General features: G+C 32.3%; 1 pseudogene; it reads left to right on the top strand.

Moving 5' to 3' along the window:
• Positions 1-8,246: 8,246 nt before the first annotated feature.
• On the top strand, positions 8,247-9,565 carry LOC131062666 (ribulose bisphosphate carboxylase large chain-like; annotated as a pseudogene).
• Positions 9,566-14,498: the final 4,933 nt, after the last annotated feature.

Below are 14,498 nucleotides of genomic sequence, written 5' to 3'. Positions count from 1 at the left end.
CTCAAGGTAAATCATCACTCTTTTTCTTCCATATTCGATTCATTTCTTCTCTAGTTTCTTCAATATTGACCTTTTGCTTGCCTTTTTGATCTTTAGAAGGATTAACCGGTTTTCTCTTTCTAGATCTATAAAAAAAATTCATGTGTCTTGGCTTATGACAATGATAGTAGGCCATTCCAGATGATCTCCAAGGTCCTACATTACCTCTCCTAGTTCTTCTTCTGCAATTCATAGCTACATGACCAAAATTGTTACAGATGGTGCAAATGACATTTGTTACCTTTTCCATTTCAAATGGACTAAACTAGTTGTCATAGGGTTTTTGTCAGTTCATGTTACCCCGGTTAACATAATTTCTCATCCAGTTGCCATTTGGTCTTGGATGCATATGTGGTACTAGATTATTTACTCCATATCTGCATTCAACTAATCTATGTCCATACATTTTGCATGTGAAGCAATGGCCTTCAAATTTCTTGGACACATACCTAGCATTTGTATTGTAACTTGCATTTCCATTGGGTTTGTTTTTACAAACATTTGCAGTGTGACCAGTTTTATGGAAAACAAAACAAACAGGTTTAAAGACCTTCTTACTAGTAGGCTTTTTAGCCTTAGGAGCAGATTTGTTCTTATGAGTGTTGCTCTTGGTACTGAAGGATTCTCCTTTTTCAGATGTGTGAAAACCAGGTCCAGAGCTATCACCATTCATCCTTTCTGATTGAATTTGTTCTTCTAGCAAGGTAGAACTTTTGTTGAACTTTTCCAATTTCCCATTTGCTTTAGTGAGTTGTTGGTGAGATCTTCGTTATGTTTTGACAGGTTCTCTCTCACAGATGATGCTAATTCAAGATCTAGCTGTAATTTCTCTTTTTATTCTTTCTCTACATTCAAATGCTCATGCAAAGTAGCATTCTCTTGCTTGATCTTGGTGATCTCATGATCTCTTTCCTTGATGAGATCTTCAATAGTTCTCTTGGCTTCCAGTTCCTAGCTCATGTGGATAGTAAGACCTTCGAGCTCTCTCCTCAGATTTAGTTTTTCATTGTTTAGTTTTTCAACTTCCTCAGCTAAAGCATCAATATTGGCCTCATCTGAAGAAATATTATCAAATATGTCTAATAGTTGTTCAGTTATCTCTGTCCTTTTGACTTGAGAAGATTTTAATTTGACCCTTAGGGTTTCAAGCTCATTTCTACTAGCTTCAAGATCTCTATCCATCTCAAAGTAGCTCATATCCCCCATGGTAGCTTTAGGGTTTCCTTCCAAGTGATTAGGCTTTAAAGAAGTTAGGCTCTGATACCAATTGATGGAATTGTAAAGAACTGCAAGGGGGGGGGTGAATCAGTGACACCAAAAACAATACTACTTTAAACACTAACTGGTAGATATATTTAATAAGTTTGTTAAACAATATGCATGTAATCCAAAATGATATAACAACATCCATAATAAGTAAAACATCCACCATAACACAAGTGTTTATACATGGAAAATAGGTAAAAACCATGGTGAGATGGGACTCACAAGTTAACTATCCGCAGTAATGGATAACTAGACGGTTAAGGTCTACAAAAGGTTGCTCTGCTAGGAGCAAATCTTGTTAAAGATCCCAAAGCTTAGTTAAAATCTATACCCTATTAAAGGTAGTACCCTGTAAGGAGTAACCTCAGTACAGGATTTCTGAATCCAACCTAATGGATCACTTGGTTAGAGGATTTGTACAATGAAGCTTGTTAGATCTTACCCAGTTAGGGGATTTGATTGTTGCAGTGATTAGAAAATAGTAGGTGGTGTGATCTAATAGTAGCACAACTTGCTTGTATAGATCCTCTTCTGCACAGTCAACATTTAATTACCAACATACTCTGCAAGTTAACACTTCTTCCTTCCCATAAAATCATCACATAACATATCTCCTTCGCTCATACAAAATAATTCATTGTGATGTTAATATATAGACATTTAGATTTCATGCCAGCGTCAAGAAATCATATCACAATTTCCTAGGTGCAGTGTATCTAGTCAAACAATCATAACTCATCACAAAAATACCACCAAAAATTATCAGAAAGGATAACTCATCATGACTAGTGATAACTCATCACATAATCAGTGAATACCAGTTGGAACAATCAATACAAGTTGGAATTAAGAACATAAACCATTTATCATTTGATGCTCCTTTGATAATCTTTGTTGGATCTTCAGGTTGATGTCGAGTTATGTATAACCACTGGTTATATCCATGTATATATTGGTTGTCACTATGTACCAGTTAGATATAAACCTTTAGTATACCGGTTGTAATATAAACAACTTTGAAGTCACACCGGTAGACAATGTGAACATATGTGTGTGTATGTGTTTCATCAATAACAACATATGATGAATTCAATCATTACAATCATCATCAAGCCAAAAACCACCATACTGGTCCTAACAAATCAAGAACTCATTCTGGGAACAAGTCTGATTACCCTTAAAATCCTTATATCCAAGTTTGTGAATCGATATAATGACTTTATCTTATTATTCATGCATTTTTACATCAATTCCAATACATTTACCCTAATTTCAATATTTTTACAATTCAACTTAAAAAGAGGGTAGTCCAATCTAATCTAATAAATCCAATAGAATTTTTATCCCTTATCCTTGCTAGTTTTTGGCTAGATATATTAGATTTACACTGTCCCTCTTTTAATGTAATGGTCCCTAAGTAACAATTAGAGGTTTTCATCTTTCTTGTCGTGCAAACCCTAATTGTTTACCATCACACCAACAAATGTGTTCCCTTATCTAAATCCATTCAAAGAGGCAAAGGAACCACACATAGATACATTCACCAAGACAAAGAAACAAGGAGTAGAGATGTGTATCTTAATGAACTCAACTTATTTTAAACAAAAGGCAAACTATTTTAGAACTTTCAATAGAATTTCCCATTACACCCTATCATAGACTTTATTGATATCTAATTTAATAAACATACCTCTAACTTTTTCTATAGATATTGTATTAATTGTCTCAATAGCCAATAAGATTCTATATGTAATCTCCCTACCCAAAGTGAAGGTGTTATGTTCTTTGGTATCAATTTCCTCATCACCTTCTTCAATTAGTCAGGCATTTCCTTAGAAATGATCTTATAGATAGTATTCTAGAGATAAATTGTGTGATAATCTACCATCGATGTACTTTTTTTCCCTAGAAATGATGAAATCATGGTGTTATTAATATCCAAAACAAACTTCTCATTTCTCTTGAAATCCTCTACGATTTCCCACACATCCTATTCAATGAATTCCTAGTGGGTATGGTAAAATTTTGTAGGCATCCTATTGGGTCTAGGCATTTTTTCTATGTGTAATTGAAGCACTACTACTTTAATTTCATCCATTTTGATCTCTCTAATCAACATCTTGTTATTAGCTTCACTTAGGCACTTTGGTATAACTAAGAGGATGTCCTCATTCTAATTCAGGATCCCATTATCTTTATTGTCTAATAATGCTTGGAAAAAACTAATAGATCCCTCTTCAATTTCTATTAAATCAAGATTGCACTCACCATTGAAGAGTTTGATCTGTTTAATTCTATTCCTTTCCCTCCTAACAACTACGTTTAGCCCCTATATTTTTCTTTCTCTTGTCTATGTTTTTCAGCTTGTCGAGCAACCTGTCTTTCAAGATGACTAGATTTTATGGCTTTTTGGTGCTCTTGGAACCTTTTCTTTAGTTCTTGCATTCTCTCTAAGCGTTTATGCTCATCTTCTAGCTTGAACTCCCTTTTCAGGTTCTTCACTTCTTCTGGAGTAATCACCAATTCTAATTTTGGCAATCTCTGCTCTTTCGTCTTTTGTCTTTCTTGTTTTCATTGTCTTCTTTCCTCTTTTATTTTTCAAAGTTTTACAAATTTATTCCTTTTTTCATCCTCTCTCTTCCCGAAAATTTCCATTAGATAAGCATCGACATCGAAATCTTGCACTATTTGTATTTCCCTAAATTCCCACATGTATTTGATGTATTTTCTGATTATATCCGTTGGAAAAAGGTCATCAAGGTTTGAGGCACTTTTCTCTTTTTTTCTTATATCTAGAAACAACAAAAAATAGAATGTGTAATACAAATTCTTCTTAGTTGTCGAGTAATCAGAATTGTTCTTTTTCAAACAATCAAATTTCTTCTTTTTTGAAAAATTGAAATTCTTTTTCCTCTTCTTCTTGGAATACCCAAGATACTTCATCTGTTGAAAATTGGTAATAGCTTGATAGTTTGGTTCTGGTATGTATGGAATCGTGGGTCCATGATTACCTTCTTTCAAATGATCCAGATAACTATAAGCGAAAAGCCATATCTTTGATGCTTGATGCGGTTTTTTAACTGCCTCAAAAAATATGGAAATTGTTTTTCTCCCAAAAAGGATGCAAAGTCATTCCACCTGAATCAGCTAATAATAATTTTTTTGTTTTTTCTACGGCATTATTCTATAGCCAGCACACAATTTCAACCACTTCTTCCAGTCCTTAGCAGTCAACTCTCGAGGATCATTGCAATTCAATAGTCCTTGTGAATCCAAAAAGTCCTTGACAATTTGTTTGATGAAAGGAGACGATGCTTTGGATTTTAATAAATCCTTCACATAGGATCCTCTTATGCTTATTACCTATTGCCATATCTTGTGAAATACATATGCTTGAGATATTTTTGGGGTTTTCTTCTTTTTGATAGAAGGGTTTATATTTCTATTTGGAGTGAATCTTTTTTGAATTGCCTCAATATTTCTACTCAATTGGACGTAAAATTATCAAGTTGACTCGATGGGAGTCAAAATACTTATTTTGAGATTGATAAGCCCTAATTTTTCCCTTAAATGAAAAACTTTCATAAAGTAAGGCATTTTCTTCCAAATGAATCAAACGCTCTTGTTTTGGAAAATAGAACCAAAAGTTTTGATTCAAATTAACCCTTTTTTCAATCTGGATTTTATGTCAAAAGGTTCATTCATTCAATTTTCAAAGTCAGCACGCAATTTATTATGAATATCTTGATTCAACAAATATTCTTCATTCATCTTCTTGATTCGCTCATTCATTGTAATCATCCAATTGTCTGGATCTGCGAGATCCAAATCTGCTTTGGTTTGTATTGAAAATGGTTCTAATGGACCTTCCATTATTTCCAAATAAAATTGAATATTCGATGTAGGGGTGGTCCTAATCATTACAGGAGGTTCGTCATTCATTTGAATATTTTTTGGCCTAGTATCTGGCCAAATGTTGATCTTTATCTTTACTCTTTCTGAGAAAAGGAGTTCTATCCATTGGCGGATAGGTTTCATCTATTCGATAATAGGATGGATCCTTTTGATAATAGCTTATTCCCGATGAGATTTAGAATTCAAAATCCATTCACCAACAGGTCTCCAAAAAGAAGGAACTTTTGTTGGATTACCGAAAGGTAATTCATTTTTTGTTCCATACATGGATAAAACACTAGTTGTTTTGTTGTTCCATACATGGATTATCTGGTTTTTTTTTTCTTTTTAGTGTTGCTCTTTTTAGAAGGAAGATCCTTATCCAAAATCTCCTAAGGGATATTTTTAGTATCTATACATACTGAAGAATTTGGTAGCTCATGTCAGCTCATTAAAAAAAATTGCTCATAAAGTAAATCCTACTCCATAGGAAGAATGCTAAGAAGTTATTCCGATTTCGTACCGGTTGTTTCAAGAAAAATCTGCAATAAATATTGAATGAATATTTTTTTATTGCAAGAAGCGATTTCCTTTTGTATCCTTTTGGTTAGAGGTGTCGGAGCCAATGTTTTCAACACATATTCGACTAAATATTTCAGATAAACAACTTGAAATATTTACAATAAATTTTCCAATGAACTGTCATCCAAAAATTTCCTTTTTTCATGTTCTTCTAATAAGAAGATACGAATTTGATTGAGCCACCATTTGGAAATAATTTTTATTTTTTCGTTTCATGGTTAAACGATTTTCTCCTTATTTTCTGGTCGAATTAAGGAAATTCAATCAAGTTGGTTGGTAGAATCATGGGCATTTTTCTGTAATTGCTCGATAGAATCATCTGAAGGTAGCATCCATGGTGATTTAAATTGATTCATCAACCCGCGAAATGGCCCGCTCAGTAAAGGATCATGTATTTCTAGAAGATAATTTCCATCTTTAGTTCAAGAAAATCTCATTTTTTTCCTATCACATCTACAAGAGGGGATCCATTGCTTAGAGCTCTCACTCGATCTTCAATTTCGAGTGCTAGGAATCTTTTTTTCTCTCCTTTTGTTGATATCCATTCAAAAAGGTGATCCTAATTTCGATCAAGAATTTGATCGCAGAGGTTGACCATTTTGGCAAAGAAAGACATACTGGGTGGAGCTATTAAAGATAGTCTTTGATTCCCATCACTGAGACAATCATCAAATAAATATTCAGCAACTTGGCTCTTCACAAGGCCACTAAGAATGAAATTTCCTATACCCACGTACCAGAAGGGTACGTTGAATCGGTTATAATCAAAAAATAGTAATGGCCACAGTTTTATTAATATGTAAGAGAAAGCCAAATCTGTGTCAATTTTTTTGTTTAGTTCTTTTAAGGATAGCACCTTTACCATTTTGTGAGAAATGGAAGAAAGAGAAATAGTTTTATCAACAAAAGCTTTAATTTTTTTTCTTCTTTGAAGTTTTTGGTTTATAATCATCTTTGTAAGCTTTTTTTTTTTTATCGAGTTCTTCCAAAGATTCCTAAAATTCTTCTAAAGGGCCTTGAGGAAAGGCTAGATTATCTACATATTTCATCATGAAAAGTGATGGATTTTTCCCATAGAATGGCATCATAAAGTAACCAAAGAAAATTACTTGAAAGTGAAAGCAAAAATTTGTCCCCTTTTACCCAGTTTTAAAGGCGAATTGCCTTCAACACGTAAACAAAAGAGGTTCGTGATTTTGATGAATAAAATTTGTTTGTGAGCCATCTGGCTGTGGTGCTCATAAAAAATAAAAGGATCCCACTGTACCTAAATAATATGATGTTAATGAACCCTAGATAGATGGATTTACGAAAAAAGGCAAGATTTAGCAATTGTAGAGCGATTCCAAGAAAAAACTCGATCACCAGATTATTCACCCAAGGGAATAACACATTGGAGAAAACAATCCTGATAAAAAGAAATAAAAAGACTGGCCCAAACATTAGAGTCATCGCGTGAGGTTTCAAAATGACGCTATAGATAGGGCACAGATAAATGGATGAAAAAATTACAACTTGCCCAAGAAACGAACCACTAAGAATCAATTTTCCCATAGGAATGCTTTTATCACCATTTCTATCTAATATCTTATCCTTAATCAACAACGATCTGAGATAATACATCTGAGATGGACCAATTTGCAATGTTGATAAAAATCCATAATACACCCCGAAACCACAATCAGAATACTCCTTTGTATCCAAGGCAACAGAAAAGTTACCATTTTTTAAATCTTCCTAATTTTAATATTATAATTATTACTTTGATCTCGTATCGAAACTATACAAAAAAGATGTCGAGGTCCATGATAATGAAACATAAAATACTCCTTATTTAAATAAATAAACAAATTGGAAAGACGAGTAGAATATTTCTAGAGTTAAAAAACTCTATTAAAGAAATAAATCTTTTTTCCATTGATATTGACTATTGTTAAATAGTAACAATATCTCTATTGTAAAGCTTATATTTCTCAAGCTATTAAATAAGTCCTCCCTGTGATTTAGGGATGAATAGTTCTAACAAGAACAAGGTCTACTCGACATGGGTGTCGAACATAAAGTATTTGACATGTTTCTTATTGATTTAAATAAAGCATACTTTTCATGATTTGATCAGCACATTGTTTTTTGAGTGGTCCAGCTAAGAAAATATATTTCCCAAAAAATAATCGGTGATATAATTTAATTCGACCTAGTTTGCTTCCTCCTCTTCAGGCCCTTGATATGGCACTTTCGCCACAATTTTTAAACCCATATTACTTGTTTTGTTTTTTTTAAATCTTTTTGAGGCACATGGATTATAACCATATTAGTTTCTTTTTCATTATCGTGCTACAATTCACACTGTCTAACTTATAGCTCCCTTCTTTTTTGACAAAGTTGATTTACGAATTATTTATCATCTATACAATATCTTTCCTATAAAAAGATGTTTATCAATATCCTTCAATTTTGTTTACTAAATGCTTGAATACCATGTGATTCCTCCTCAACCTGGAGTACCCCCCGAAGAAGCGGGAGCAGCAGTAGCCATTGAATCCTCCACTGGTATGTGGATGACTATTTGGACCGATGGACTTACCACTCTTGATCATTACAAGGGGAGATGCTATGATTTTGAACCCATTCTTGGAGAGGAAAATCAATTTATTGCCTATGTAGCTCACCCTTTAGATCTTTTTGAAGAAGGTTTTGTTACTAACCTATTCACTTCTATTGTAGGTAATGCATTTGGATTCAAAGCCTTATGGGCTCTATGTCTTGAATATTTATGAATTCCTCTTGCTTATTCAGAAACTTTCTGAGGCCCACCACATGGTATTCAAGTAGAAAGAGATAAATTAAACAAATATGATCGTCCTTTGTTGGGATGTACTATAAAACCAAAATTGGGTCTATCTGCCAAGAATTATGGTAGAGCAGTTTATGAATGTCTTCGTGGTGGACTTGATTTTACCAAGGATGATGAAAATGTGAATTCCCAACCATTTATACACTGGAGAGATCATTTTTTTTTTGTGCAGAAGCAATTTATAAAGCTCAGGCTAAGACATGTGAGATTAAGGGACATTACCTGAATGACACTACAGGTACATGTGAAGAAATGATGAAAAGAGCAGTATTCACCAGAGAATTGGGAGTTCCTATAGTCATGCATGACTATTTGGCTGGAGGTTTTACAAAATATATTTCATTGGCTCATTATTACCGAGATAAAGCCCTACTTCTTCACATTTACCGTGCAATGCATGCAGTTATTGATAGACAAAGAAATCATGGTATGCACTTTCGTGTACTAGCTAAAGAACTATGTATGTCTAGTGGAGATCATATTAACTCTAGTACTGTAGTAGGCAAACTTGAAGGAGAACAAGAAGTAAATTTGGGTTTTTCTAATCTATTGCATAATGATTTTATTGAAAGGGACTGAAGTCGTGGTATTTATTTCACTCAAGATTGGGTCTATGCTGGGTGTTCTTCTTGTAGCTTCAGGAGGTATTCACTTTTGGCATATGCCTTCTCTGACTGAGATCTTTGGGATGATTTTGTATTATAGTTTGCTGGAGGGACTTTGGGGCACCCTTGAGGAAATGCACCTGGTGCAGTGGCTAATCAGATCGCTTTAGAAGCTTGTATACAAGCTCATAATGAAGGATGTGATCTTGCGCATGAAGGTAATGAAGTGATCCACTTAGCTACTAAATGGAGCCCTGAACTAGCCTCCGCTTGTGAAGTATGGAAATAAATCAAATTTGAATTTGATACGATTGATCGCTTGTAATCGAGTGACTTTTGTTTGTTTGGTCCCTTAATCAAATCAAACTCAGCCCAATCTTTTCTTTTAAGATTAAGCCTTATACTGAATGCATGGGAATAGATAATTTGGCTAGAGGAAATACATTTACCTCTTACCTACTAATATAGAAATATTTTTTCTGGATTATTCAATGGGGTTGGTGGATCACTAGATCTGGGCCTAGGGAGCAAGGGCCTTCAATCTCTTCTAGACACGTGCTCAAAGGAGGTTCAAAATTTGTTATCTTTAACAAATTAAATCCTAGTCAAATCTCTTCTAATCTATATAAAAGCTCACTTTTAATCAGCTTTGTCTGGAGCTTTAGTAAAAAAACTAAAATAGTGTATTATGTAAAAATAGATATTTTATTAAGTCAATTGTTCATTATTTTTCATGAATTTTCGTGAATTCGTTGCACATATCAAAAAGAACCTGATGGAGACTTCCTTTTCTCTTTTTTGATCAAAAGCAGAATTTGATTCAAGGAATCAAATTTATATGAAATACATTATATATAATAGTATGCTATTTGAACAAATAAATTAATTACGATGATAAGATCAAATTAATTCTCGATTAAGTCGAGTTAGTCAGATGATAAATTTATTTATTTTTTTTAGAAAGAAAATAAATGGAATAAAAAGGAAGCAAAATTTGTATTTTATCTGTTAATATTTGTACACTAAAAATATGTAGAAAAAATATATGAAAATGTGTGAGGAAAATGAAAAACAAGGATTTTGAATATATCGAAATAGCCCCCGTATAAAATGGATACAATTCGGAACATTTTAAGCATTTGTGGTTTTTGTGCGAGAATTGTGAGACCCTTATATATAAGAAATCTTTAGTAGAACAAAAAGGTGTTTGTGCAAAATGTGGAGAAACTCTGCAAATGACTAGTTCAGAGTGAATTGAACTATTAATTGATAATCGCACTTGGCATTCTATGAACACGAATTTATCTAGTATAGATGTTTTACAAAAAAAACATATGACGTTTGACATCAAAATGGTTCAAAAGGTCTCAATTTTATTGTACAAAGTAATTTATGGCAAATATTTTTACAAAGAAATTTTTTAAAATAAATATTACAATAAAGCGTTGAGAATATTAGTACAATACAACAATACTCTTGTTAATATCCTTAAGGTTGCACTAGGATCAAAATTCATAAAATATTTGAATTTAGATTCAAAAGAAACTATTAAGATACTACAAGATATTATTGATACAGGGTTGAAAACAATTCAATTTGTACTTTTTGAAATATGTCCAAAAATCAAAATTTTATAGCTTGCTTGCTCAAAATTTGGAAGATAGGAGAGATGACGAGTTTGAAATCATTTCTATAGAATTTCAGAGAATGGCACTTAAACTTCAAAAGTTTCTCATTTTAGAATTACTATTTAAATTAAATACACAATTAGCTAACATAAAAGAACAATTACTATCACAAGATAAGTTCTTGAAAGTAGTGGCGAAAAGCTTAGTGAAAAAAGAACTATATTTTTCGGAAGACAAAAGAAAAACAAGGAAAATAAAATAATATTTCCTTTTTATCCAAGAACTGACCCAGAGACAGATTACTTTTTATGGTTGAGAACACATATGGTGATCTGTTTGATGGAAAGATATATGGTCTTGAAACAATTTAAATATTGGTTTCAAAATCATTATTGTGGTTTACTAGAAGAAGAAGAATTTCCTTGGTTTGGTTCTAATATTCTAATACAATACATTAAAAAACAAAATCACTATGAATGTTATAATATGATAGATCATATCATGTAGGATGATCTACACTATAGTACAAATAGTGTCAAGTTATTTCACCAAATAAATCTCTTGTTCCATCACAAGAACAATTAAAAAGATTGTGACAATAATTTTTTTTCGTATACTGAAAATACTAAGGGAATTTATTTCTATTTACTAGAGATAATGAAACAGTTTTCTACATTAACACTAGATTGCAAAGATAAATTTCCTAAGAAAAAAGGAAGAGATACTAAAAATACTAAAGATATTGAAGATATTGATGAGGAGGATATTGAAGAAGAATATCCTTTAACTTATGACTCTTTAACTAAAGAAGAAAAAGAATATGTCAATGCTAACATAGAACTAATTAAGCATACATTTAATCTAGGAAAGGAATAATTTATAGAAATAGAAGAACAATCTTATCAAGATTATAACACTTCCTATAAAAAAGAAACAAGTTTACCCGATTCTATTCAAACAAGCGTAGGTGAAATAAACGGTATTCCTATTGCACTCAGAGTTATGGATTTTCAGTTCATGGGAGGCAGTATGGGCTCGGTAGTGGGTGAAAAAATAACTAATTTAATACAGTTTGCTATTGAGAATTTTCTTCCATTAGTTCTCGTATGTGCCTCTAGTGGGCTTGGTAGTGGAGCATGCATGCAAGAAGGAAGTTTTAGCTTAATGCAAATGAATAAAATAGTTGTTGTGTTGCATACATATCAAAAGGAGAAAATTTTACTATATATTTCAGTTCTTACATCTCCGACAACTGGTGGAGTCACTGGTAGTTTTGTTATGTTGGCTAATGTCATGATTGTTGAGCCTAATGCATACATTGCATTTGCAGGTAAAAGAGTTATTGAACAGGCATTAAACTTGATAGTAGATGATGAAGATCAAATATCTGATTCTTTATTTGATTTTGGAATGTTTGATAGCATGGTTCCACGAGCTCTTTTAAAAAATGTTCTAAGCAAGACAATTGAAATATACATGTATAGTGACAAAAAGGTCGGAATAATTCATTCTATTTTAAGATTCCCAAAAACAAGTCTTGATCCCTTAAGAATTGTTTTTTTGGGGATCAAAATAACACAAAAAGTTTTTCAATTATGTAGAGGTTTTTACCTTTTTATAGTATAAATTTATATTAGAAATAATTTACTTATTTCTAATACATTATATTTTTCTATTATTCTAAACGTAAATATATACTAGGAAAAAGAATATATAATAGAAAAAAAACTTTTCTCGATTATAACAGATTATATCTTTTATTCTAAACGTACTACAAAAAATGTAAATGTATTTATATCCATCTATAATTCATTTATAGAATAAGAATTCTATCGTTTTCAAATTCACATTGGAAAACTAAAAGAAAAGAAATAGTAAGAATGATTTCTAGCAAAAAAACATTTTCTTCTTTTTTTTCATATTGTATCAAATATAAATAATGTGGTAAAGGTAATTTACTTATTATGTTGTAAAGTGAGATCAAAAAAATACCATACAAAATATTTTTAGTGAGATTTCCTCCGAGATTTGTGAAGGCCCCATAGCTGCATTTTTTTGTAACAAAAAATCATTTAAATTGATTTTTATTAGAAAAATGACAAAAAATAAATTCTCTGTTTTTTTTGTTTTTGGCTTCTTTAAATGTGAAAGAGTAAAAAAGAGATTAGTTGAGCATGGACGTAGAAAATGCAAAAGTGCCCTATCAAGGGCCCGAAGAGGAGGAAGCAAACTAGGTCGAATTATATCACCAATTTTTTTGGGGAGATATATTTTCCTAGCTAGACCACTCAAAAAATAGTCGGCTGAACAAATCATGAAAAGTATGATTTATTTAAATCAAGAAGATGAAACAAAGGATTTTATGTTTTTTCTTCACTATCGAGGTGGAGGAATGGTACAAGGAGTCATCATTTTCAATACTATGCAATACGTAACAGGGGATGTATTTACAATAGGCATCGAGTTAAATGCTTCAATGGGAGCTTTCCTTCTACATGGGGGGACATTTACTAAATGGGTAATGATGCAAAATGCTTCAATTATGATCCACCAACCCCATATGTCTCCTTATGATCATCGTGCCACTTCAATAGAATCAAGCTTCGATTCAGAGTATCTGGGCCTTTTGCAATCGTATGTTGCGCAAACTTATTTAAAAAGAACAAAACAAGATTTTGAACTAATTTGTTATCTATTAGAATGAGATATTTATATGACACCAAAGAAAGCAGTAGAGTTTGGTCTTATCGACAAAATCGGCATACAAGGACTGGGTTTTTCAGATACATTAGATACATTTTTTGTTCATGATGATGATGATGCCCATGATAGTAGTTTTGCTCATTTTATTCATGATTTTTCTCATGATTGTGAGGACCGTAGCATTGACCGTCAGCGTGCACGATCAAGTGCTTACTCCGCGCAAGTTGATGATTTTGATCGTCGGCCTGCGGAATGGTTTTGACCATGGAATCAGATAACTTTGGATCCTAGCAGGCAAAATAATATACCCGTCCTAGACCATCGCAAGGCAAGGAATATAGTTTTGTGAGGGGAAAATGATAGTGCAAAAATATTACAAACTATAGTTTTGTAGGGGAGACTATAGGTATGTGAAAACTTGGATTTGTTTTTTGCTGAGTTCTCGATTCTCCCCGAGTAATATTATATTACTCAGAATAATACTGATTCTTCTTCCTTCCTAAAGAAGACTTGCAGTAATGTTGACTGCTCTCCATCGTTCCATAAGAATGATCTGTATCCTCCTAGGTCAAATTAAATAAATCAAAAGGTTCTTTTTCTTTTGCAGCAAAGTATGCCCATCGAGAAAATAGGTCCTCTTTCACAAAACAAACCTTTGAATAAAATGTTTTATAACCCTAATAAAATATAATATATTTCTAAATTTACTATATAACTCGGCAATTTTAAAATATAATAGATTTCTAAATCTATAGAACTATTATATATAGTTAATGCTCTTTCGCAACATTAACTATATTATATATAGTTAGATTGCATTGCAGAAATGCAAGATTAATTGATTAAAAAAAAACACATTTAAATCAATTTTAAATGAAAAAAGAAAAAGAAGACCTTACTGTTCTTTGAATACAAAGAACAATAAGG

Source organism: Cryptomeria japonica, chromosome 3 (genome assembly GCF_030272615.1).
Source record: "Cryptomeria japonica chromosome 3, Sugi_1.0, whole genome shotgun sequence".
NCBI classification, from domain to species: domain Eukaryota; kingdom Viridiplantae; phylum Streptophyta; class Pinopsida; order Cupressales; family Cupressaceae; genus Cryptomeria; species Cryptomeria japonica.
The sequence above is the reverse complement of the archived record's forward strand: the minus strand, read 5'-3'. Positions and strand labels throughout refer to the sequence as shown.